Genomic DNA, 27,999 nt, shown 5'->3' on the forward strand with positions numbered 1-27,999 from the left:
AGTTTCATGGCTGACAGGAAATAAAACACGAATGGACGGGAATTGTTTCTTGTCACTGAAAGCTAACCAAAAGAGCCGATATTGAATCTGTCTTAATCTTATTTACTAAACACCGCGGTATAGTATTTGCAGTTTTGAAATGAACGAGCAATATACGGTGTCTAAAATAGATTGAAAAGTCAACTTATATAAAGAGTGCTCTCTTGGGAATCATTTTTATCGATTTTACTTCCAAGATCAACCAGGAAAATACTACCATTCAAGGTAAGGGTAACTTTGTCTTCTTCCTTCCTCCTTCTTCCTTCGTTTGTTGGCTTGCTTTCCTTCTTAGCTTTCCTTCTTTCTTTCCTTTGTTAAAATAATCGATTTTGAAGTCAAATATACTGAATTCATAATCGGTTAATTGAGTTTTACCACTGCCGTCTTCAATAAACTAAGACAAGTAGAATCTTGTGACAAGAGATCTAAAGGCATAACTTTACTAACTAGGCTCAAATTCATATTTATCCAAATGGAATAAAGCGATTTCTCAGTTTCATTTAAAAAGAAGTCTAAAAGAGAGATTTTCCGCCACATAAACTAATAGACCTCATCGGCTCTGACGTAATGTTTTCCCATTTCAGACCACGTGTCATTCCCTAGAGTATCATTTCTTTGTTTAAGGTTTGCGCTCAGCCTTCCCCCCGTCTAATTTTTGACATGTCCTTTAGTGCGGGAGGTCGTGGTTCAAGCCTCAGCCGGACCAATACTCAGGATCTTAAAATGACCGAGGAGAAGGTGCTGCCTTTGTAACAATATGTGCAAATGGTTAGACCTTCAAGGCTTCTCGGATAAGGACTAGTAAAACCATAGTCCCTGTCTCCCAACCCTTCCTAACCTGCAATAAAGTGGGGGACATAAAAGAACCTGTTGAGTTATTCAAAATACCAACATACTAACAAATCACTCATGATTGTAGCTGAACGGCTGCTACTGGCGCCTTAATATGCAACCCGAATATATTAAGTGCTCCACTGATCTTGTGAAGCGCCATTGAGCTCCCGGAAATGGCGCTATATAAATTCGAATTATTATTATCTATATTATTATTATTGGTGAGAGGCGGCGCATTAGAGTCTTATTACGCCTGACTGTCCTTCCACTAAGTGTCATTATACATATCTCTAGTACCTTCATGGGCTTTTTTTGTTTTTGTTTTTTTTTTTTGTTTCTTGTTTTACGTTTTACAGACAATACTACAGTTGAGTAAGATTAAAGTTAGCTGTGTTGTCACTCTTTGTGTCACAATCATATTCTAATGAAATTCGGAAATTCGAGAACAATCTCCAAACTTTTTAGTGACCGTAACACAATCTAAAGCAATTTATACTTCGTGATCATGACGGCTTGCGCCGACAAAGTGAATTTTTTAAAGCTCCTTTATAGATACATATATATATACACTCGATTGCAGAAACGTTGTAGTATACATTTATACATTTATACTAATATCTAATGAGATGCATAATGCAAAATAACTATTTTCAACTCTTAAAACCAAATGATTTATAATCTGTACGATCTAATAGACAAGAAAAAATATTTTGACAGTCATTGAATGAAACAAACAATAAATAAAGCGATTTTTTTGTTTTGCATATCATTAAATATACTGAATAAATTAGATGTTTGTATAAATGTATACTACGTTTCTGCAATCGAGTGTATATATATATATATATATATATATATATATATCATATATTCCTTTTTGAATAATTTTTTTAAGAAACTAGTTTTATCCTTCTCCTTTTATATTTACATCTTTATAACATTCTTTATATTGTATATATGTAAATCTTTTATAATCCCGAGGGCCACCTGAAAATTATCAGTCATGGTAAGGTGCAACCCTAGCAAATAAAGTTGTTATTATTAATATCATCAGTTAACTGTTACAGTGCGACTACTCCAACCAAAGCCACCCCGACAAATTTTCCACAAATTAGCCAATAGAGTTTGAGTATTTAGACAATAGATTAACCGCAAATTTTGAATTTAAATATTCTTCCGTTGTTTCGGTTGGTAAAACTAAATGATGAAGAAGAGCTTGTAATATATTTTCTTCGCAAATTAGTGATTTGTGTCAACGATGATATAGAAAAATAGTAACGTACGACTTCAAATACGACAGGAAAGCAAATGAGAGACCGTATGAAACACAGTCTTTATGATTACAGTAATGATGAAAAGGTAAATTATACACCGTGAAAAGATGAAACAACTTACTGACGTTTCGGACGCTAGTCCTTCGTCGGAGTAAAAGAGAAAGAAGTGGTAGAAAGGAGTGTATATATGATAGAATAAGACAAAAGAAACCAATGAGAGCAAGGTAGGCAAGGAAACAAAAACAAACAATCAAAAGACAAAAGAAAAAGTTAGTTGAAAATAAAGCGTAGCAGCAGTAAGGGGGACTCGCGGTCAATGTCAAAGATTTACGGGTTTTACAGGCGGTTTAAGGAAGGCGCCGGCAGCGGGAATAAGCCGCGCGCCGTGTCCTTACTGCTGCTAGTTGTCGAACCGCAAACGGAGGTTAAGATATCCTTTACATATAGATGGACACCATCACAAGCATTCGAAATAAAACTGTGCGCCGACTGCGAACTCAGGTGTTGGATCGCCTGGATGCTGACTTTGCCTTCACAACATTTATGGAGGGAGATACGGACGAGACGATGACAGAAGAAAGGGCTGAAAGAATAATTAACTTAATACCCGAAGGTAACTACCGGTTGGAGCTAACGTTCATAAAGTATTTAGACGGCGAGTGGATGATAGAAAAGGGGCGCAATCCTATCAGGGCGTCTGGTAAGAAGGACCTGTTTGTCTTAAACGAAAACACACGCCCGGGAGCATTGGTAGGAATAGACATGCTGTTCTACGAGGTTGCTTACCCGGTTACCGTAGTCATTTACGGTGCGTACGAGATAAAGACGCCAGACGTTAAGAAGTTGAAACCGATGCGACATCCCGGTAACTGCGTAGGGAAGTTAGTAAGAGAGTTCTTTGAAGACTCCTCTCGGGGCGGTAAACTGACTTTAAAGAGAAGAGAAGCCATCAGGAAATGGGAAAAAGATACTAATAGGACCGGAGGGTCGATAGACAACATCACGAAGTTAGAAACGGCGCTGGAGAGGCGAATCCATGTGAAAGATAATACCGACGGCTTCATTTACTCCGGGACGCATAAGTACGGCGGCCGTGGTGCGCCTATCGTAATTTACCAACACAACGGGCATGCGTGGCGAGAACTTAGATTCCCACGAAAAAAAGAAACCAAGGTCTACAAGGAGTCGCCACTTGCAGATTTAATCCACGAGAACTCCGTTTGGCTAATGGATTCAGAAGGAAGTCAGTTTATGACGCAAGACGGTACTCTTTACCGCCCCGAAGTTGAACACCAGCGCATCCAAAGCGCGTGCGAGACCTTAGGAGAAGACTTCTCAGACGAAGTGCTTAGCTCCCGTAGTTTGGACTTTCTGGCTGCCAAGAAAAGAAACGGCTGGAAACCCACGCCGGCAGAGTTCAAAGACGTAGCCAAAGCATGCGTAGAACACGGCCACGGAGGCCTATGGAACATGGAGTACGACGAAGACGAATACGTGTCGCTGGATATGAAACATTGCTATCCTGCCAGTTTCAAAGGCCTCGGCGATTGTAAGGAATATTACGACCGTTACGGACATCCGGACTCCCAGTTCTTCCGCGTGGCTTTAGATGGTAAGTAAGATGCGCCAGCTACAGGATTCGTTAGATTGACCAGTTGGAAATTCGCAAAGAACTTGCATCCAATAATCTACGCGTGGTATGGAAAGCACTTGCAGGAGAAGGAATGGATACCCATACCGCTGTTAAAGTTCTTCGAAGAGCGTAAGCTGCTTACCTACGCGGCGCATGAAGCCATACTTTGTCATAGCGCCTTTACGCAATGGCTCCCAGAACACAACCCCACAGCACGCGTTGTCATAGGAAAATTCACGCAGGGCGCTAAGGAGGGCGAGAAACACATGCAGCGACGCCTGATAACAGACGAAGGAGAGTTAAGCTTCCTTATTAAGCGCGCCCACGAACAAGGAACAATGGTGTCTGTGGAGAAATGGGACTACTTCATAGAAGGTCAGAAAGAACAGAAATGGAATGCACTTTGTTACTACCAAGACCACAGGCCGCAATATTACCACCTGCGTGCGAGTATGTTAGCATATGCGCATATTAACCTACTTGCGATGCTCCTACGGTTTGACAAAGAGGACGTTCCGCGAGTAGCCACGGATTCCTTGTACGTAAAGCCTGAAGTGTTAGAGAAGATGAAAGAATTCTACACCGAAGATGAGTTGGCGGAAAGTGGTCAATGGCGCGTTAAAGATGAGGAGATAAAAGCATGGAGAGAACGTGTAGAATATCACGGAGAACATCTTTGCGGTAGCGTGGAACCAACCGGGGAGCCACTGCCTTCGGTTGCCGACCCCATTTCCTACCAACGCTTCTCTTACCTCTACGGTACGGGAGGCAGCGGTAAGACGACGCGTGTGTTAGAACTCTTTCCTAAGATAAAGGTGCTAACGCCAACGCACCGTTTGGAACGAGAACTCTGCGAAATGGGCCACGACGCGCAGACCTACCACAGCTTCTTCCGTTGGAATGGCCAAAAGTGGGTACCAGAAGCCATCCACGACATACCTCCGGTGATACTTTGGGATGAGATTTGCACCGTACCTTTGGAAATCCTCAAAGAATTCGTAGAGTTCCTCCGTGGAAAGTGTCAAGTAATATTCGCCGGAGATCCCTGCCAGCCTCCTCCAATAGCCGGAGAGATGCCCCACGAATGGCTAAAGGGGTTCGTAGACCATGCGGAGGAATTTAACACCGACTACCGCAGCAAAGATCAAGTAAGAAACCTGAAAGCGGAATTAAGGGGCCTTAGTGACGCCGACCAATGCAAGACGCTGCGCAAACGCGTACGAGCGAAGAAATACGAAGACTTCCTTTACACGTGGCATCCAAAGGATCTGGTGCTGAGCAGCAAACGCGCAGCACAGTCTCGCATACAGAAAGACTTACTCAAAATACAACAAGAGCGCTTCCCTACGCATCCCGTACCTGTTTGTTATAAACCCCACGACACCCGCATGCAAAAAAGAGACGTCTGGGTACCTGGTACCGACATCCAACTGCAGAACGCAGTAACGCATGATAAAGCCTGGGTACCCATAGAAAAGGTGGAAAAAATAACCTCCCATCCAGACTGGCGCTTGGGTTATTGCATGACAGTCCACAGCGCGCAAGGGCTTACCATAAAAGAAACCTTATGGATCATAGACCAGCGGCTGTGTTGGAGCAACCTTATCTACACCGCCGTAAGTCGTGTGGAGTATGCCAAACAGTTGAAAAGAAGCTGGGGTCCGCAACTGCGTTACGATAAAACGGCAGAGGACATAGCCAAAGAGAACATTGCTAAGAAACTCCTTCGCTACAAGCGGCACGACGAAGAAAAGAGTACGGATCCCCGCTATGCGGGGGTCAAATTCGACCTATGCGTGGACGACGTCTATAAGAAAGGGGCAAGGTGTGCCAAATGTAACATACCTCTACTATGGAGGTTTGACCCAAATGACGATCAGCAGTTCTCCGTGGATTGCATAAATAATAAACGCGGGCATTGCAGAGGCAACGTAAGGCTGACATGCCTAGAGTGTAATCGGGCGCGTGGTGCTGCGCTACTTTGAAGGGCAGCTAGCACTACTTTGAGTCTTTGGGGACTGTGAGCAGCTCTTCCATGACAAATCCACGACTTGGGCCATTTAGGTAATACAACACGGGTTGCCCTTCCTTGGTGACGGACTTTGAAATCTCATACGTTTCCAAAGACCAGTTAGGATCCGTGGCTCTCTTACTGCCACCTTCGAGTTCCCCCGGCTGATAGAGGTATCTGACCACTATGTCGCGGGGGAGCTTTTTTTCCTTCAGTCCGACCGCCCTCGAACTTCTGACGTAGGACTTGTGCTCCACGTGTTTCTTTTTTATGACATCCTTGGGTTTCATTCCCGTAGCCCTGGCCGCCTCGTTGTTCAAAGCCGCGACGACCTGGGGGAGCCTCTGAGTCCATTCCCTGTTGCGTTTGGATGGATCTTCCAGCTCTTTCCAATACCTGGTACCCAAAGAGACGCTCGGCCAGGGTCTTATTGAATCTTTCGACGATGCTCTGAGAAGGTTATTACTCCATTTCAGGGATCTTACTTTTTCTAACAGCTGGTTCCACAGGTGCGTGCACGGGCGCGTGATATGTTGGTGGTTCTACTTTTGGCTTCGTAGCCCGCCATTGTAAGTAAAGGCTGCCTGCTGCTATAGCAACTCCTAACGCGCCAATGACGTACCCAGGATTAATGAAGGATTCCTCTTCTTTTTCCTCCACCTTTTCTTTTTTTTTGGCTTTGTTCTTTTTATTCATCTCCGCGAGCTTCTTCCCCGCGGCAACTCTGCCTGGAGATTTAGCCTTGGTAATCTTGGTATCTTCTACGGGAGCCTTTTCTGGTTGTTCTTCGGTGCCACTCATCTTATATTAAGGGACTTGAAGGACTTGACAAGTAACTTGATGACGACTTGACAATGACTTAATAATGACCTGACTAAGTACTTACGAATGACTTGACTAAGTACTTACGAATGACTTGACTAAGTACTTACGAATGACTTAACTAGGTACTTGAGGCGACTTGATCAGGTACCTCAGCAAGTGCTGCCTGGAAGACCTTTCCGACTTCTCTGTCCTTTTTGAAGTCCTTCCAAGATGTTCCAAAGGAACCTAGTACCTCCTTCAAGTCGACATGCTGAGCTACGTGCAAAGCCGCAGAGGCGACTGCCATTAACTTACCGCACTTCAAAGACAACCACCCGCAGGTTATCTTAAGTTCTTGAGCAATGACATAGTCCTCGCGTATGTCCTTCCGCAGTTGCTCCACGTCGTCTATGGGCAGCGCAAGTCCAAGCAATTTAGTCGCAAGTCGGATAGCGGAGTCTGCTACGGCGTCCGTGGTCTTACTTGCAAGGGCAGCCTCGTACCTCTTATGGAACTTCTTGACTTCCTCTTCTGGCAACTTGTTAACCTGCTCATGGGTAAGTTCCTTGCCTATCATTTCTTTACACTTCCCCGAAGACACAAGGATGTTAAGTTGTTCCTTAAGGTTACTTTCGTCTAACTGCGCGGGGACTTCATCTAAGAGCTGCTCAATGTCCATATATCTTTATGGAATACGGAAACCTCAAAGAGAAGATCATCTTGGAATGTTGGTGCGTCTTTAAATGCCGCATGTATTCGTGTAACTGTTCCTTGGATATCTCACCGCCGTAGTCGCTTAAGATGGTTTCCAGGTCAGACTTACTTGGAGTATAAAATACTACGAGAGAGCCTATGTTTTCCCTGAAGGGTTTAGAGACACTGGTAAGCTGCTGGGAAAGCAACCAAACGCTGATATTGTCGTGTCTACCGCTGAAGGCGAGCTTTACTAATTCGGAGGTGCGCTTTTTTACGTCGTCCCCGCAGGCAATGTCATCCAGTATGAGTAAAGTCTGTGTATCTTTAGGGAATTGCTTGTGCCAGAACTTCAAATGGCTGGATAACTCGTTAGGGTCTAAGATATCTACGAAGAAGTCGTCGTCTTTCACTCCTATGCCCGTCCAGGTGCGGTTATTCACGTAGGTGGGGCAAAGCAGCACTATGTAGTCGAATCGGTATCTAAAGGGTCCTAATAGCTGCTCTACCACGAACTGCGTTTTGCCGCAGCCGGTGGGTCCTACGATCAGAGCGTTACAAGGAATATGGTTCGGATCCATTATATATACGATGGAGCCAGTGGAAGCAGTGCAAAGAATTGTCGCCGACGCAAAAGATAAAAGAGACACCATAGAAATGCAGAGGGAGGAGATAGACCGGTTAAAAGAGCGCGTGCAGGAGTTGTACGATGAAATGTGCGGCCTGAAGCGCGCGGAGAGGTTTGGTGCGCTGATAACGATGGCAACGTGGGCTAAGGAGTCCGTTAAGGACTTCATGCGATATCCCCTGTAGAATGTTGACGTTTAGGTTAAATCTTTGTTAAGGATGCCTGGAAACTATTTAAAAAGTGTCTCAGAATGTTGACAATAAGGTTAAATCTTTGTTAAGGATGCCTGGAAACTATTTAAAAAGTGTCTTAGAATGTTTACGATAAGGTTAAATCTTTGTTAAGTCGCCCATAAGCTATTCCAAAAAATGCCTCAGAATGTTGACAATAAGGTTAAATCTATGTTAAGTATATATACTATTTCAAAGAGTGTCTCAGAATGTTGACGTTTAGGTTAAATCTTTGTTAAGGATGTTAAATGGAGGCTAAGATATTGTTAAGTATATATGGACTGCTCGTTGTGTAAGAAGGTGTTCAGCACCAAACAAAGACTTCAATACCACGTTCGTCGCGGCGTTTGTACAAAGAAACCCCTTAGCCGCGCTTGTAAGGATTGTGGTAAGGAATTCAGCACCGTTCAAAAGATGCAACAACATCAGGATAAACGCATTTGTGGGCTTTGTAAGGACTGTAATAAGGAATTCCACAACCCCTTCGAAATGCAGCAGCATCTGAAAAGGGGCGTCTGTAATCGAACCAGACAGTGTAGTTTCTGTAATAAGATACTTAGTAGTCGTCAACGTTTACAGACGCACCGGAGAACGCATGAAGTGAATTATAGGTTTCTCTCCCGCGCTTACGACTTGGAAGGCGTGGATTGTTACCAATGTGCGGATATGATGAGTCGCTGCCCGCATAAAGAGGATTACTTAAGGAATCGCATAGATTACCATAAGAAGATAGTCCGTACTTTCCCCTCTTTTGAACGCGCAGAAGGCGTTCCGTGGACTAAAAGGGAGTATTGGAGGCAGGAGTGTGATCGTTGTGGTTGCGTTAGAGAAGAGGAACATATCTTCAACTGTCTTAACAAAGATTTAACCTAAACGTCAACATTCTAAGACACTTTTGAAATAGTTTCCGGGGTGTCTTAACAAAGATTTAACCTTATTGTTAACATTCTGAGACACTCTTTGAAATAGTTTCCACACATACTTAACAAAGATTTAACCTTATTGTTAACATTCTGAGACACTCTTTGAAATAGTTTCCACACATACTTAACAAAGATTTAACCTTATTGTTAACATTCTGAGACACTCTTTGAAATAGTTTCCACACATACTTAACAAAGATTTAACCTTATTGTTAACATTCTGAGACACTTTTGAAATAGCATTTCTTGGGGCCTTTAATAGTAAGGTAGGGTTTGCGCAAAGAGTCTCAAATCCCATCCTTATTTTTATTTATTATTATTAAGGATAATGAATAATAATAAATAAAAATAAAGACCCCTTTAAAGGGGCCTTGCAGAGTCCCCTAAGTATATGGTAGCCTACTTCACGGCATTCTTTGGGGGCGCCCTAATCACCCTTTCAATATATGGACTGTATTACTTGCGAACTACCTGCCGACTGCATTACCCCTCGTAGGCCGCGTAAAAAATACACCTGCCTTCATTGCGACAGGGTATTCTCCGAAGGATCCTTTGTGGGGCATTGGTGCTCCGCGGATCCTAAAGCGCAGCGGGCGCTTAACTACAAAGAGGAGATGGAGTAACTCTTCTTTCAATGTCAAACTTCCATCGGCCATTTACCTTACCATAGCTGCGTAAGTGGGTGAATTCCTCGCCCTGAATTACGTACCGCACGCAATCCGGCGCCCAAAGGGAATATTCCTTGCCTTCTAAGTCTTTGAGGACTAACCGTAAACGGTCGATGTCTTCGAAGACGACGTAATTTTTTATTTCGTATGCTTTACCGTGGACAAGATCACGCCAGTGAGTCAAGCTGAGCTTCATTATACCTATGGAATATCTTTAGGTGCGTTTTCAAAGTGGCGTAGGACTTAAACCGCTTTACACAGCCCTTACAGGGAATACGAATACCATCCGCGTAATCCATCAGGGCACGGCAGATAATGTCGTAATCGTTGCTAACCATCGTTAGGTAACCATTTACGTCAAGCTGTGAGATTTTCTTAGATTGCTTCGCGGATAAGACGCCGTTTCCTTTTGGGGTTTTCAACTCAATACACAACCCGCGGTATTTCTTATGCGCATTTAGGATTAAGAGGTCGGGTTGACCGGCTTGGTAGCCTTTTCGCCAGCAGGTTATTCGCTTGCTGTCTGAATCTTGAAGTTCGCCAAGACCCGGCGCTATGATGAAATCGGGGTAAAACCTACGTATGTAGTCGACGACCTTCGCGTGTAGGTCGGCTTCGTTTTCGATCTTAAATACTAACTTGTTTGGGCCGCCAAACCGCCTTTCTATTGCATATTTACCCGTTTTCCTTAGCGCGGGTAGGACTTCCTCAAAGACCCAATCACGAAACTCCACAGCTTTGGGTAGTTTGGAGCTAAATATCAGTTCGTACAAACCAGGTTCGGATATAAACACGGCATTTGGTTGCGTAGTAAAGGAGCGGTGATTCGCAGCCCCTTGTAGATCAACCCATTTTTTCTGGTATTTCTCAGATACGTGTGCTCTAGTTGCATCTCTAGGGCGCTCATAGCCCAACGCCAAAGCCACCTCCTTTGCTTTGAAGTACAAAGTTTCGCCTTGCACTATGCATTGCAGTTTGGTGTCGTTGTTTTCAAATACGCGAAGCATATTATACGTAAGGGATATTTTTTATCCTTTCGCTTGGCTCAAGGAACGCGAGCCTAGTAGGCAACGCTCTTTAGCTGATTCATTTCTACGCTTAGCTGCGCGTCTGAGACGACGAAGATGTAGCAGTTTATCTTATCGCCGTCGCCCGCAGCGGCATTCTTTGTGCGTTTGATCTCCAATGTTATACCATCCTGCGTATTTACTAGACGTAAACCCTGGCCATGTAGGTCTTCGTCGTTAATGGTGCGCATGTCAATCCATAACGCATATTTGTCCTTAAAGAATTCTGCGGGGCTAATTTGGTCGCCAAACTTACGCTTTGCCTCTCTGTACACGTCTGCAGGCTTTATCCCCTGGGAGTAGACCTTGTTTGGAACGCCGTTGATATTCACGCCGACGTTAGTAATGTTGGGGTTGTGAAAGGCTTCGGATTCGCGCTTACCGGCCTCGTAGGGTTTGGCAAACACCAACATTAACCCCGTGAGACTTCTTCGGGGGAGGTTAATGCTTTGGTTGATAACCTCGTCCGTCTTATCCAGGAAGCTGAACGTCTTATACATCACTACGTGGTCGTAAAGGAATGCCTTCCCGGAGCTGTATTCCATGCCAGCGCTACGGGCCAGCTCTTCGCTGTACACGGTCTCATACTGCAGCTCTAAGTTAGTGATAGAGTATGGGGTTGTTGTGGTAAGTGCAGTGCTTAGCCCACCAATGATGTTATTAGCATCTGCTAAAGTTACTTCAAACTGCAGTTCGGCAAGCTGTCTTGGGTAATACACACCGTGATTCGTGATTACTTCAAAGTCCAGCGGTATGACATACTTGCTACCATAGGCGGTCTTTATTCGCTTTGCGTCTGCTACTGCGGTTTCTCCGCTGCCGTCAGTAGGTTGCGTTTTCGTAGGTGTGCGGACCTTACGCAGGATAACCCTACCAATTCCTTGTTCTATCCTTTGCGCGCGGTCAAAGGCTGTCAACCATAAGTCTTTGTACGTGGCATACAGATCGTACCTATTCAAATCTAATAGCGATTCCCCAGCAAACTTGATTCTCATCTTAGAAACGATGTTGCGACCCACGTTGTTAACGATAATCCTTTCATCTGTGGGGCTTGACTGCACCGCTAGGTCGAACCTTAACGCCAAGGTGCCAGGAACTAAGACTAGGTTATCCGTTAGGCGGAGCACGCCTACGTACAGGGTTTCCCCTGGCTTTGCGCTGCTGGGGGTGAATGTGACCCGGTGAAAGGTGCGTTCTGCTTTCAGCCCGCCAACCTGCTTAGGTAATACGTTGGGATTTAACTTTGAGCTTATCATATATAATGGAAGTAGAAGGAACAGACCCCGACTTCGATCCCACCACTGAGGAAGGTCAGGCTGACATTAACGACGGTGATGAAGAACCGCTGCTTCCCACCCAACAAGTCGACGATTCCCTAAGGGATAGGATTGCAAAGGCCCTAAGACATCCCAAAGCACGCGAGTACGCGTTTCCGCGTGAGCACATAGAGCTTCAAAACATAGGCGAGCCGGAAGCAGCCGCGCGGGAAACCGTAGAGTGGGCAAAGCAGGAGCTAGAGCTGCGCTACGACAACTTTGATGCTGACGACGTAAAGCTCACAGAACGCGGAAACAAAGTTCTCATAAGCGTTCAAGACCTAAGATTTCCTGACAAAGACCGCTGGACGAAACCACAACCCCTCTTTGATGAGAATGGTGACGTTAGGGGCGACGTCTTAAGATTAAAAGGCTTTCAGCATGCTACCCGAAGCATGTTAGAAAGGTTGCAAACCCTGAATGAAAAGGTTGCGCTAGAAAAACGCGTCGAGGAACTACAAGAAACGTTAAAAGAAAGGGAGGAAGAATACGCAAAGCAAACTCAGCTAATTGTCGATGCTGAAAAGAAGTTCGGCAACGAAAGAATGGTAGAAATGAGAAACCAGTTGGATAAAACCCTGCGCCAAAGAGATAAAGCACAAAGGGACTTAGAAGAAGCTAAAAACTCAGGCGCCTCGGTGGAAGCACTGCGGGAAACGTTGGAAGAAAGGGAGGAGGAATACATGAAGCAAAACCAGCGGCTTGCCGACGCACATAGAAGGGAGGTCGAATTCAAAGAGCAAGACATAAGGGATCTGGTAGACCAAAGGAATGAGATTCCACGTGAAAGGAATAAATTACAAAAGGATCTTGGTCTCACCCTGCAGGCGTTGGACGTAAAAAGCGAAAACCTGCGGGCTGAAATGTCTGACTCCTTGGTAGAAAGGCGAATGTTAATGTCTGAAATCAATGCAAAAACAGATCAAATTCAACAGAAAGATCAAGCCATCAAAGACTTAGAGTATGAAATAGAACGACAGCGGGGGGTAATCGAAGATCAAGAACGCCCTGAGGAAGAAAAGGAGGCAGCTCAAAAGGAAATAGAAAATCTAGAGGTACGCCTTGCGGAATTGCGGGTGGAAAAGGAGAAGTTGGAGAAAGAATTAGGGCTTACCACCAAGGAAAAGGTAAAAAGAGCCCTTTTGAAGTATGGTGTTCCGCTGGCATTTGCGGTTGCTATTTCGAGCGTAGTAGGAGTTATCCTTAGCTCCCTTAAGGCTACAGGCGCGGGCGTAAAGAAATTAGGCAATGGGCTGACGGACTTGGGAAAAAAGATGGCAGCCGGTCTTCCTGGGCTGCTGGGTTCGGTTGTTTCCTTGGCACTTAGGGCCGGCGGCGAACTGTTGAAGTTCGTGGGGAATAACATTTGGATCTTGGTCGTCGCTATCGGCGTGGTCCTTTTGAAGAAGATGCGGGGTTGATCTTATCCTTGTGTATTACTGACGGCTTATAATCGTCGTCGGGCGCCCGAGGCATCCTCGACTGGGGATAAGTAAAGATAGTATTCGCACCGCCTTGATAATGCGGAACTAGCGGTATGGCAGTCATAGTAGAAATGGTCTTATGATTAAAAGTAGAATCGCTTGGCGCAGCTGATTGTGAAATAACAGCGTTTATCTTAACTTCGACATTAACGTTAGATGTTGCGTCAGTATTGATCTGAAGCTTTGCGTATTGACAATTAGCTACCATGTGAAAGGTTATTGGTACTATATCGTCTAGACTATTTGGCGGTTCATATGAAAAATGAGCTGACCGTCTAGTATTTTTCAGTGTTCTGTATGGTAACAATGGATCGTTATTCTCATCTACTACTCTAAATCCAATACCATATTCCTCCCTTACGCTAATACAAATTGTGCACATAATCAATCCCAACCCACCAACCTTCACCCACAATTCCGTGTCAACCCAATTAGCATTACGCAAGTATCTATCTTCCTCCAGAAAATAAAGGAATGAATCCTCCTTAGTATGTGGGTTCATATATACCAGCAAATAAATTTGCTTCTAGAGACTCATTACCGTAAGAGTGCAAATGGTTGCGTGGTTATATTTTTCATCTCTCTGATTTTCTATGCTATTTATGCAAACGCTCCCGGTGTCATCTACGCGCATTTGCAGCTTTACCTTCCCATGGCAATCGGCGACCATATGAAAAGTCCAAACCGATAAATTCTCAGCGCTGTCGGTGTTCGGCTCTACGGAGAAATGCACAGGCTCCCTGTTGTTTGTCTTCACACGCATAGGCTGCAGTACGCCGTTGTCATCCAGGAACCTAAAGCCGACGTTGGCGTGACTGCTCGCGCCCATGCAAATACTACAAAGGATCAATTTCTTTCCTGAGTAGTTCAAATTCACGGACATGCCCGTGACATCAACCCACGATGCCTGGGTGTATTTTTTCTCGCCTGTGTAAGTCGTATAGACACAATCTACTCCAGCCATGTAGGGGTTACTCATCGCCATATATAATAGCTCAGACCAATGCTTGCAGCTGCTAGGCCGGCTTTTAATAAGTTATGGTCATATTCCTCAGGTATCGCAGGCATAACCTTCTTTGATGGTTTCTTAACTACGGGTAGCTTCGTTTCGTGTGACTTTTTTGGCTTCTCTACGAAGTGAGGAATGTTCCTAAGAGTGTCAGAGTTCACGTCATTCACCCCAAACTTCATATCCTTAGTAGCTCGTTGAAGTTTGTTGTTGTATCCTACTACAGAACCAGTATTTATAGATAAATTACTGGGCATTAACCAACAACCCGGGGATACTGCATAGTCCAACCTTGCTTTGGAATTTTGTATGGCTAGTTGGTAACGCTGTACGCCCTTGCTAATATCACCCTCCAAGATCGAACTTTCGAATAAGACCAAGGCTTCGGCTCGCGTCTCTTCTGCGGCGCCGGTATTCCCAATTATATTTGATCGGGTATTTACCTGAGCTCCCAAAATGGAATACATGTAAGCTTCTATGCTGCGGTTCAAACGGGCAAGGCCGGCTTTGGTTAGTCCTTTGCCTTCTGGGGGTATGAAATTAAGATATTGCTTTGTTTGCTCGTCGTTGGTAATTTTGATAATCAGCGGGTTAGCTCCACGATACTTACCGCCCTCGTCTTTAAACAGAGGCCCGTCTCTGACTTCCTTAGTGGTCTTAGCGTTTGGTTCAAAGAAGGTGCTACTGTCGTGAGTTTCCTTATGATATCCCGTGTTCCATCGCAACTGCAGCGCATGAACTTCCCTGTTGCTTAGCTCGTGCCCACCAATCCCCCAATAAGCCCAAATGTGCCCCAAACCATTGTTAGCACCGGTAGTGCATCTAAAGTCTTTTCCCACAACTCCAAACTCCTTACAAAGCCTGTCATAGGCTGGAACGTCGTATTTATTATCCCTTGGATAGAACGCAGCATCTCCCGGCAGCGCAATAACACCCATTTCATGTAGTATTCTTCTAACCGTGAAGTGGAAGTGAAACATGAATATTGAATTCTTCATCAAGTTTGCACTTACACCGCAGCCGCTAGTGGCACACCAAACCGCAAAGTTTAGTTGCTGCGGCCAATAACGCATGTTAGGACCACTTAACCATTCATGAGATTCCTTAGCGGTGGTATGATTAATGGGCACGTTTTTGAAGATATCTCGCACCTTTAACGGAAAGGAATGGTTGTTAGAGATCCGCATGTTCAATGTCAAATCCAAACTTGGATGTTCATCAAATGAAACCGCGGGTATCGGATAAGTACCGGTACCAAGCAATAATTCCTTTGACCAACCTTGCACGGGCTTATGTTCGATATAACCAGAATTCTTCAGTTGATTGTCTATCTGATCGACCAGCGTAGGTTTCAAATCCTCGTTGCTGTACATCCTAGAGCCGTTATAGTAAATCCCATCGGGTCTTCTTTCGAACTTACTAGGGTCTGCATGCGGAAACATCTTCCTAAAGGCCCTCCAGTTCCAGTAATCCCGGTTGTCGTGATGTGGCTGCTCCTCAATATCATTCCCAAAAGCGTCGTACATTAGTATATATAATGGATGTCATACCTTCAGCACCTAAGTTGTACCCAGATGTTCCCTATACTACACCTAACGAACTAAACGCCGAAAACTTTCGTCTGAATAAAGCGAACTTAATCCTGGCTTACTTGGAAGGGCAGGCAAAACACTATGAAAAAGTTAGAAAAAAGTACGTTAGAGCCCGGAGTACGCTACATAAGATTGCGATAACTTCAGGATCCATATCTGTTGTGTTAACGGGCTCTGGCGTTGCTACTTCGCTTACTGGGCCGGGAATAATCGTTGGAGTTCCTTTGGCCGGCGTTGGGGCAGCTTGTGGTATCATTTCGGCTGTTGCTACGGGCATTATGAAAAAGCTATCTACGAAAATATCCAAGCATGACACGACAATAGCTCTATCTAGGGCTAAAGTAAATACTATTACCGATCTTGTCTCAAAGGCTTTGCGTGACAGAAAGATAGACGACGTAGAATTCTCGCTTATTCTGGCCGAAGACGACAAATACGAGAAATTAAAGACGGACATAAGGAATAAAAAAACAATCGTAAAAGATCTTTCCGAGGAATCTCGCAAAAAGATCTACCAGGAGGCAAAAGAAGAGCTTCAAAGAAAGCTTGCTCAGTAAACATCTGCTTCGAAAAGAGCGTGACGGGATTCTATTTACATATCGAACGTCAGTCTAGAAAATATGCAGATTAAATATAATAATTTTCACATACATAAGCGTCTAGATGTGTCTGGCGTTCGCTTGTGATCGTGGACTTTGGGGCTGGGGAGGCCTAAAGTCCCGAGTTCGAGCCTCGCTGTAGATGCATTTGGACCGGTTGCTGTGAGTGAAAAAAAAGCCTCCCCCACTCACAGCAACCGTGGGGGGAGGGGTAGAAAGTGCGATTCAACCCCGCGATGGGGGGTTCGCGATTGGAAAAGTCAGGGGGTGTCTCGGGACGCTGTCCGGAGTTCACCCTCTGGTGGGTCGTAAGAAAGATATATGTGTATGTACTAGAGGGCCTCTGGCGCGGGATGAAATAAGCCCCGTAAGCCCAAAATGCAAAAAACCCCACTGGGGATAGCTTGGTGTTCTGCGCGATGCATTCCCCAGTGGGGTTTCTGGCAAAATAAACGCCAGTTTTGCATTTTTATTTTCTCGGAATCCATCCTAACAGGGGGTGGTTGGGGTCTATTTTGTAAAATATTTCGTAAATTACGTCAGGATAATAAGGAATATCCTTATTCAGCCGACAAAACATCCACTCGGCTTTTGTCATATCAGAAACCTCAGGAATAGACTTACCGGTAATTTCAGACAAAAGATAGGGAATAGCTTTGTAATATTTCCCTAGCTTTAATTTTTTCAACGTTTTTCGTAGACTTTGTGGGGTTGGCTCTTCTAAATGGTCTATGATTTTCTTCTTTACTTCGTCGCTTAAATATACCGGATGTAAACCTTGGATATGACTCATCCAGTCCCTGAAGTATTTTATTCTCTTATATGGCGTTTTCTTACGACCTCCATTGGCGTAATACTGCTCTCTGGTAGCATTTGGTACGGCATTACGAATATTCTTACCACATTCGTAACACTGCGCTGACGTGTCGTCTTCTATTTGCATTTTCTTACCACAACACCAGAAACCCTTGGGCTTAGGTATGTTAACTTTGGATCTTAGGCAAATTATACAGAAGTCATTGGTGAACTTTTTACATTCATGCATATATAAGACAAATATTCCCAACATAGCAGCAACAAATAACGAGACACGGCTTATTCCCGCTGCCGGCGCCTTCCTTAAACCGCCTGTAAAACCCGTAAATCTTTGACATTGACCGCGAGTCCCCCTTACTGCTGCTAGCGTTCATTAATCACGTTGGGACTAAGAGTGCCCAATAGGTGAATAAGCCGCATTTCTTTGGTCTTGCGACAATCATTGTTGCCGTTAAGCAAAGAAAGACCGAAAACAATGAAGTCAGAAAGAGAATGGTTAGCTAGATTAAAATGGCGGGAAACTGGTTTGGTGGGATCGTTATTGCGAATATCATAAAGATGATTGCAAATGCGATCACCAAGACGGCGGCCAGTCTCGCCCACATACAAAAGATTACAGCGGGTACATTTAATACAATATACAACATTAGAAGTGGTACAAACAAAATGGTCAGTGATTTTAACAGTTGATTTAGGACCGACAACAGAAGTGTGAGAGACTATGTGAGGACAAGTATAACAACGTTTACGAGAACAGCGAAAAGTACCAGGTTCTTTGTTAGAGGGAAGAACTCCCTTGACCAAGAAAGAACGGAGATTACGATCACGTTTATAGGAAAAGAGAGGGCGGTTGTTGAAAATAGCAGAAGTGCGAGTATCAGAGTCAAGCAGAGAAAAGTTGCGGTTAACAATGGGTTTAATGGAAATGTTAATAGGATGATACGTAAGAGTGAAAGGAATGCGGTCATTTTAATGCGCCATTTTAATCTAGCTAACCATTCTCTTTCTGACTTCATTGTTTTCGGTCTTTCTTTGCTTAACGGCAACAATGATTGTCGCAAGACCAAAGAAATGCGGCTTATTCACCTATTGGGCACTCTTAGTCCCAACGGGATTAATGAACGCTTTATTTTCAACTAACCTTTTCTTTTGTCTTTTGATTGTTTGTTTTTGTTTCCTTGCCTACCTTGCTCTCATTGGTTTCTTTTGTCTTATTCTATCATATATACACTCCTTTCTACCACTTCTTTCTCTTTTACTCCGACGAAGGACTAGCGTCCGAAACGTCAGTAAGTTGTTTCATCTTTTCACGGTGTATAATTTACCTTTTCATCATTACTGTTTCATTAGAAACACCGACGCAGCTCACACTAGTTTTTAGCTAGTTATATCTCTTTATGATTACAGTTTGTTTCTTCCAGACAAATTATCAGGCTGACACTGTTAGATCTTATCACTATGTTGCTATGCAATAGCACGTTTATATTCGACATAACAAAGGTACCGGCAGTCTTCTAAGCCGTGTAAACCCATGGATATTTGTCCGATTTGTAGCAATTCTATTGTTCACATTCCTACTTTTGATTGGCTAATTTGTGGAAAATTTGTCGAGGTGGCTTTGGTTGGAGTAGTCGCACTGTATCTATACAAATCACTGTATCAAAGTATCTATACAAATTAATCGCATTGTTAAAAACTAAAAGTTTTCATAAATAATGAAGCAACCCAAAAAGTTATTGTAAAACATCAATGCAAATTATTAAAAACTATACTAAGCTGGTTTTGAAAATGGTAAGCATAAGATAGAAACAATACTCATAAAAATAAAATCGAATCTATAATTTGACATGCGGATAAAACTATTGAAATCATGTTTACTGAATAAAGTATTTAGTGCTTGCTTCGCACGTAGAGTAGTCTGTATAAACATAATAATTTATTAGGTTCAAATTTTACAGTTATGCGAATAATTTGCCTGCAACTTTCAAAAATAATGAAAGACGAACTTGATCGGAATGTAAGAGGCATTCTCCAATAGGATAGCAATGCTATTGTTTGTGTTCTAGTTAGTTGCTGTGAGGTATGCAAGGTGAAAGGGGGAGAAGTGAATGAGTGGGGTTCCTGTGTTAACACGCTACGGACATGCGTACGACGAGTCGGTTAAGAGAGCACACAATCTCGTACCCTGCGTATCTTCTGGCCTGCGGCGAAGAACGAGGGCTAGTCTGGCATAATCTATTTTCCGGAAGTGAAATATAATCAATGAAAATCATGCTTTAAAACTGATTTAAATCAGAGTCCTGTGTTTATTTTCCATCAAAATAAAAATTAGAAATTGGGAACATATTTTTAATTTTTAGCAAGCCTTTGAACACAGGAAGCCCAAGAAAGCCTGATCTCAAAAAATAGATTATGCCAGAGCCCTTGTTCTTCGCCGCAGGCCAGAAGAAATGCGGGCTCTGCGTACGAGATTGGAGAGCACATGGTTTTGTCATACAAGTTTTCGAGTTAGAAACACACACACAACTTAAGCTCAGAAACGTAGATATGATTCGAAAATAGACCTGAAACATTCCACAGAACATTGCCTAGCATCCTCTGGAAACTAGAAAAAGGATATATTTGGATTTCTCGTTGCTTTCCGGCATTCCAATCCGCCATATTGAAATTATTTTCAGCAGAGCATTCGGGAAAATTAGTCAGCCGTCTTTATGCGTGTAGTATTCTAAACCTAAACGTTCTGAGCATTGAACATATAACAATCAGCATCGAGGGAAAAACGGCTGTTACCAGAGCCTCCGTCGACGGGTAGGAACGAAACCGAGGAGCTATGGGTACGAGAATAGTGTTTCGGTTTTGGCAATTTTTGATCGCTCGTCACTTACAAATCACTGGATTTAATTTTCATTGCCATAACACGCCACGGTGATTGGAAGTTAAACGAAAGTTGACAAAACGCTTAGATATCATCATCCCACATCTTATGTTATTTTGTATGCCACAAGTATATTTTAAGTGTTTTAAGGTGGCTCGGTGTTTCCAAATGGCCGAATCTCTTGTGTCGATTTTGGACTCATAACGTTTGCGCCCTTTAAGCAATAGACCTTATTCGTGGTGTGACAATGTTTTCCCAATTCAGCGTGACAAACCTCTAGGGGAATGAAGAGCTATTGTTTTGAAACTCGTCGGGATATCATCGTTATTCCTTTCGTATCTTTTGGGATATCATGAATTTTTCGAAGAGTAAAAACAAAAGAAAATGAATCCCCTGGAGGTTCGTCACGCTGAATTGGGAAAACATTGTCACACCACGAATAAGGTCTATTGCCATAAAACTTTACCAACTCTAAAACAATCATTTAGTTATAATATGGTATATTCTGATTGCATTTCAGGTTAATAATTTGTAAGATGTAAGCGATTAAGCAAATGCACTGTTTTCACAAAAACTCGATTTCGCGAAAAATCTGTCCGTTTTATTTCGACGAAAATGTTGGGATCCTTTTAGATAAACATAACACACAACCTGGCCAAGTTTAAAGAAATTCCTTGGCGCTGAAAAACCGCTACAGAAAGCTCACCTAAATTCACCATTGTGATAATCTTTTAAAGTTGTTAACTAAATAGTCTTTGACTAAACATGCTTGAAAGCCATAGTTTTTAAAAAGCAATTCACACGCTTGTTAGGAGGGTGTTTGAGACGGTCTACTATGGCTATTTCTTATCCTTTTATTACGGTCGGCGTTCGACCCACTGAAACCGTCTCAAACACCCCCCTAACAAGCGTGTGAATTGTTGACATATTTTACACCTTATGCTCATTTCGTATTCAACAACAAATCAGCAAAGAGCTTCGATTGAGCTTCGACACGGAACAGTGTTCGACCCAATACGTTATTTCTCTTATTCATAGCGATAAACAGCAGCTAAATTCGATGGTAATTCATCACAGTACCTTGAAATTTATGTGGGCAAATTATGTCTGAACAATTCTGGATAACCACGAAGAAATTGAAGAAAGCGCAACTTCTTGAACTTAAGCAGGTATTTGAGCTTTTTATTACATTAACGTTACTTTATAAAAATACTTTGAAACTGTCAGCCTGATTGGCAATCGCAGTATGACATGTGGATATATGTTAAATTGCCGTTACTTTTTAAAAACTATGGCTTTCAAGCATGTTTATTCAAAGACTATTTAGTTAACAACTTTAAAAGATTATCACAATGGTGAATTTAGGTGAGCTTTCTGTAGCGGTTTTTCAGCGCCAAGGAATTTTTTTAAACTTGGCCAGGTTGTGTGTTATGTTTATCTAAAAGGATCCCAAAATTTTCGTCGAAATAAAACGGACAGATTTTTTGCAAAATCGAGTTTTTGTGAAAACAGTGCATTTGCTTAATCGCTTACATCTTACAAATTATTAACCTGAACATCGCCAACTATTCCGGCCATGCGCCGCTCACCAAGTCATCGGATATCATGTATAAAATAAAAACCACAGGAAGCCCAAACTCTCTCAGGCCCGGACGTAGAGAAACATAACTTTTTGCTACGGTATTCCTGTGCTTTAATAGGTATCCTATTACAAATGATGGCAAACTAGAGCTGAGGATTCAAGCTTTATTTTGGTACCAAACATGCCGTATTTTGCGAATAATTTTCAAGGCTTTTGCTTCACAAAGTGCCTATTCTTGAAGAAGGATCTCACAAATATTCGTCTCAAATCGGAGCTTTTTGAAAGTAAAAAACGAAAAGTATAAATTCGTTCAATCGACCACAGATTCGACATCAGTAATTTAGAATGTGTGTATTTTAAGGATCGACTCCGGCAAATGAGGTAACTAGTTCTGATTTTGAGAAATCCTGTTCATATTTGACCTTTTGTGTTTTTCTTGCAATTTAATAAAGCACATATGGCAGGAAGGCTGTTAAAATCTAACTATCGAGACGAAAAGGTTTTTCCAAACAAATTAAAGTATGTTTGGTAAAAATTAAATGATTTAATGTTATATATTGTTCTTCTACCCAGGCAAGTGGAAAACTGTTTACACAGAAATATATAAATCGAAAACTATCTTGACTCTCTATACATTTCTTTGTAAAATCTGATTTAACTCGCTTAACACTTTCAAGCGACACCGCTGCATTTGTACGCGGGCGCATGACCGGAATAGTTGGCGATGAATGCAATCAGAATATACCATATTATAACTAAATGATTGTTTTAGATGTTGGTAAAGTTTTATGGCAATTGCTTAAAGGGCGCAAAAGTTATGAGTCCAAAATCGACATAAGCGATTCGGTCATTTGGAAATACCGACCGAGCCACCTTAAGTGTTTTGAGCGGTGTTTTTAAATTTCTTCTTGTATGAATTTCTTGTTTGGAAGTTTTTCTGGAAAATTTTTCTGGAAAGTTTTTCTGGAAAGATAGGATCAAAGACATGGTGGAAGAGAGTGGATATGTTATCTAATAGGAAACAAAATCGTCGACCTTGCTTGGACGCAGATAGTACTAACAGCTTAAATGAGTATTTCTGTAATCTCTGCACAGATGATGATTATGTTGGTCCAACTAATTTATCACATGACACTAGCAATCATACGGTAGTACCACCAACTTTATCTGTTATGGAAGTATTTAAAACGTTAATTAACATACAACGAACTGCAACCGGTCCAGATCAAATTCCGTTCTGGGTCTGGAAAGATTTCGCAGATATATTTGCACCTGTGGTAACAAGATGCTGGAATCTATCATTAAAAACATCTATTTGGCCGGACATATGGAAAAAAGCGAACATCCATCCTCTACCTAAAGTAGACATCCCTACCAGTAATGCAGACTACAGAGGTATCAATATTACCCCTGTCATTGCAAGACAGTTTGAAAAAGCGGTTTACAGAAAATTTTGCAGAGATAAATTTGAAGAATATCTGAATAATAACCAATTTGCTTACAGGAGAGGAGGAAATTGTTTTAACGCTTTGATTAAATTACAACATCGTGTCTTAGCTGCCTTAGATGATACAACATGTAAAGCTGTGAGAGTCTTCAGTATGGACTTTTCCAAAGCCTTTGATTACGTTAATCATCATAAACTTTCTGAAAAACTCAAACAAATGCCGCTGAACCCATACTTAATCAACTGGTTTATAAATTTCTTATATAATCGGAAACAGCGAACTATATGTAACAATCATTTAACAGTTTGGAAAAACATAAATAGAGGGACATTACAAGGAACAGTTAGTGGACCATATCTATTCATTATTTTTATTAATGATTTAGAGATATTTGATTCCTCCAGTCCTGATGAGGAAGTGTTAATCAAATATGCAGACGATAGTACTATTGTGTTATGGGATGGACCGCTCTCGGTAGAGCTACTCGGGATCTTTATTCCACTTTCTCTTCACTCTGACTAAAACTAATTACATGAGCTCTATTTATAATAACTTCATGACAGGTGTCATTCTACAATCAATATGATATTATCGCTGTGCCTTGATTGGCTAATGGAAATAGTAAATTCCTGAGTGTGATATCTTATTAAGAATAATACGAGTGAAAATCATAGAACTAAACATAACTTAAACCAAGGATAATATGTGAATATATGGTAAATGTATAGAAAGGTCTACGAGGAATATATGTATCATAAGATTTAAAAGAATAGTGCTAAAATAACTAGGCAAAGGGGTAAAGAGTGTGTAGGGCGTAACCATAGGTGTACATGCTAATGGGAGGAGCTAAGTAGTTTACTTGTAAATTCAAAGCATACCATCATCTAAACTCGTGCGTGATGGCAGCCTTACTGAAATCTTATATCGATATTTTCAATAACTAATTGATCGTTCTTTATCTTGATTTCATACGATAAGAAATAGTAATTAAAAAACTGATGTCTAGCTTAGTCTGTAAAAACATTAATTTTCTCTCTCATGACAATTGTATCTCCTGTTTTCTGTGTTAATGGGAAACTAACTGGTAATTCAGTCAGTTAAGTTATGTTAATTCTTTCATGTTATGGCCCTCAAATAATAGTATGTCATGCAATCCTCCTAAGTGCAAAGAAATAATTTTTACTAAGAAAGGAATGGACCAATTTAGTTTTCAGCCTATTTCTAAAATTCCTCAGTGTAGCAGTCTTAAAATCTTAGGTATTACTTTCCAAAGTGATAGTAGATTTGACCTTCATGTAAAAGATACCATTACAGCTATAAACAAATCTTTATTTGTTATAAGATCCCTTAGGAAGGAAGGATATACACAAAAAGAAGTTGACCATTTTTTTTCAACAATTGTTATATCAAAACTAATTTATGGTCTTAGTGTTTATGGAGCATCACCTCCGGAGCTTACCACCGTACAAAACTTTTTAGATCGCTGTTACAAACGAAATTATACAACATACCATTATAATATCCAGGATCTTTTAAATAAATTTGACACAAGGCTATATAAGAAATCGGTTAGTAGTGACCATCCTTTGCATAGCATAGCGCCTAAAATACAAACGTCCAAATATAATTTAAGAAAATCATATTTTATTAGACCTAGAGTTAATTCTCAACGTTTTAAAAACTCATTTGTAAATAGAATAATCTTTAGTAATTAGTTACTTTTAATCAGTTTTTAGTTTTATGATTGTAATCACGTTAATGATATGTATTTTATCATTTCTTTAATAAAGGCATTATTATTATTATTATTATTATTATTATTATTATTATTATTATTATTATTATTATGGCCGACACGAAATAAAACGAACTCGAGTTGTGTCAAGTGCGTGATCAATTTATATCGAACCGAAAGCAAGAGTCCTTTTTCTCACTCAAGAAATATTGGTGTGTAGTCTTTTGCTAGTAGATCTGCGTCAAAAAGTTAGCTATTTAAAGCATTGCTCTTGAACACCATTTTATCAATCGATTTTACTATCTACCAAGATCAGCCAGGAAACTACTATCATTAAAGGTATAGGTCGGTTGCTATGGCTTTTTCTCCCGCAAGGGTCTTAAATTCACATTTTGTCTTACAGAAGAGTAGTTTCCATTCCAAATAAATCAAGACATTGAAACGTGCTATTTAGGGAAAAAAAATTCTAAATTTTACAATAGTAACGGTATGTTTGACTTTTCTTGAAATTATGACGTCATAAGTAACACCTATTTTTAGTAACAACGTTAAAAATTTGTAAAGTAGAGTTAAAAGTGTTATAGATATTTTTGCTACACAAAAAGCATATTTACAGTGAAAACCCCATCTCATTCGGATACAACGGCGTAAAGTTTCAGCTAATGAAAGAAATTCAAATTTCCCGCCAAATGACCATATATGGTCAAACTTTAGGGGTATTTAAACAGCCAGACAGTGAATGATGGTTTCGTTATCTTCTTCTTTATTTTTTTTTTTAAATTTTCCTGTTTTCCTAGTCGCATTTTCTTTTCTGTTTTTCTTCCCTTCTCTCGTATTTCTTTTCTTACTCCCAATCGTTTTATTTGTTTCTCTTTTTTTCCAACAGTTAATATCACAGTTGAGTAAGATGAAAGTTAGCAGTGTTGTGGTCATGCTACTCTTGTCACTATTCGTGTCACAGTCATATTGTTTATGGGGAAAGTGTCCACCTCGTTGCCCCGGCCGCAAAAGGGAAAGCAGTGGCTTACGAAATGTAAAGTACTGTAGTCTGTTTTATAATTGGTAACTTATAATGAGTGAGCGTACTACAAGGTGCAGTTAACTGTAGTCTTTAGATCCATTCGGTTTCCTTTCGTGCTACGTGGACGATAATCATTATGAATTCATTTTGAGACATAATAATCCAAAATTAGTCTATGAGTCAATAGATAGTCGATGAGGCGCGTAACGCCGAATCGACTATTTGACTCATAGAAAACGAGAACGAGTAGTCTAATTGTTTTAGCATAAAACAACTACTAGCTAATAATATAGTATTAAAAACAAAAAATGACACTGAAAACTTTACTGTACAAAGCGACGGTCAACTGGCAGCACTATTCAGTCATTGTGAATATTATGATGAATACCCTAGGGAATTGTAATATGCAAATAGAGTATATTATATAAAGGGAAGCGTGGTCCCTCTGGTGCCACTTCATTCAAATTAACGGGAAGAGTACAGACGTCGACCTACCCGCCTCACCCGCGAGCAAGCGGGATAAAAAACATTACACTCTGGGTTACCTGGGCATTGTTCCAGGCCAGAGTGGATGCCTCATACCTCATTAATAACAATACATAGGATAGAATATTATGCTGTTTTCATTCATATTCGCGAACTCGACTCGAAGTATTAACGTAAACTGTTAAACTTGTTCTATTTTTATAGCTTTTTGTCTCTATTATTACTGTCAAAACTCTCTTTCTCTCTGTTTTTTATCTTATCAGTTCTTGGGATCATTTTTCTAATTAATGAGTGATAAACTGAAATAATTTATTTACAAATGCTTTGTTGTCAGATCATTCAAAGCCGCGCCATGTTTACAATTTGCTTATTATAAGATTCTTGTCAGTTAACTTGCACTTTCTTAATTGTTTCGTCTGTTCTTACCGTTTAAAATTCTTCTTGAATACATGTGAATAAGTTGTCTTTTGGATTTTTTCTGTCCTTTGAGGAAATCTTTTAAAATGTCATCGTTATCTCAGTTGTCAGTTGTTTGTCCGTCGTAAAGTTTGCACATGAAAATCTCAGCGAAATCTGACGGCCGCTTTTTCGTGTTAAAATTGCCATAATTCTTCAGTTTTTACTTATCTGTACCGTTCAAAACCTCAATTCCTTTCCCTGATACAGTCTTGTCTTTTCTACAACCGATTTTTAAAGATTTTTTTATAGAACAAGCAGAGATTTCGACGAAACTTGACCATGCACTTGCTTATTTTTCGCCCCTCGCTATCTATCACAGGATTGATAGTGAGTACGTTAGCCAATCAGATTGCAGGATTCGTGATAGTATGCTAGTAGGTTTATGCTAATATATATTAACTTTCTTGACAGGCTGAAGCGGCAATCCATTCTCGTCAACGTTTTCGCGTGAGACAAATACAAAGGTCCAAGATCATGGAAGCTGTGGAGCCCGACATGCTTGAATGAGACAAATGAATATATGACATTGTACTTGTTTAGACGATGTCTAATAATGATGAATAATTTAAGCATGGAAAGGTAAAAACAACAACAACAAAAGAAAGTTAATAAAGCAATGATATAAAGTGATGACGGTTTGAAATATGACCAACACTGATAAGATAGCCTTGCGTGAAACCAGAATACAATGGAATCTGATATTTTACCGATGGATAGAACTACTGTATAACCATGTTAACTTATAAAGAAATAAATTGAGATCAAACAATAAA

The 27,999-nt window shown here is 41.2% G+C and overlaps 1 long non-coding RNA gene across 1 annotated transcript; it reads left to right on the forward strand.

Moving 5' to 3' along the window:
• Nucleotides 1–119: 119 nt before the first annotated feature.
• Nucleotides 120–27,999, forward strand: LOC116291436 (uncharacterized). Its single transcript, XR_016120365.1, has 3 exons — nucleotides 120–264; nucleotides 26,147–26,293; nucleotides 27,638–27,999. It is a non-coding gene; the product is annotated as an uncharacterized LOC116291436 (long non-coding RNA).

This window comes from Actinia tenebrosa, unplaced genomic scaffold, assembly GCF_029948245.1.
Source record: "Actinia tenebrosa isolate PJP-AT-01 unplaced genomic scaffold, QUT_ActTen_1.0 PGA_scaffold2__45_contigs__length_23673736, whole genome shotgun sequence".
Lineage (NCBI taxonomy): Eukaryota > Metazoa > Cnidaria > Anthozoa > Actiniaria > Actiniidae > Actinia > Actinia tenebrosa.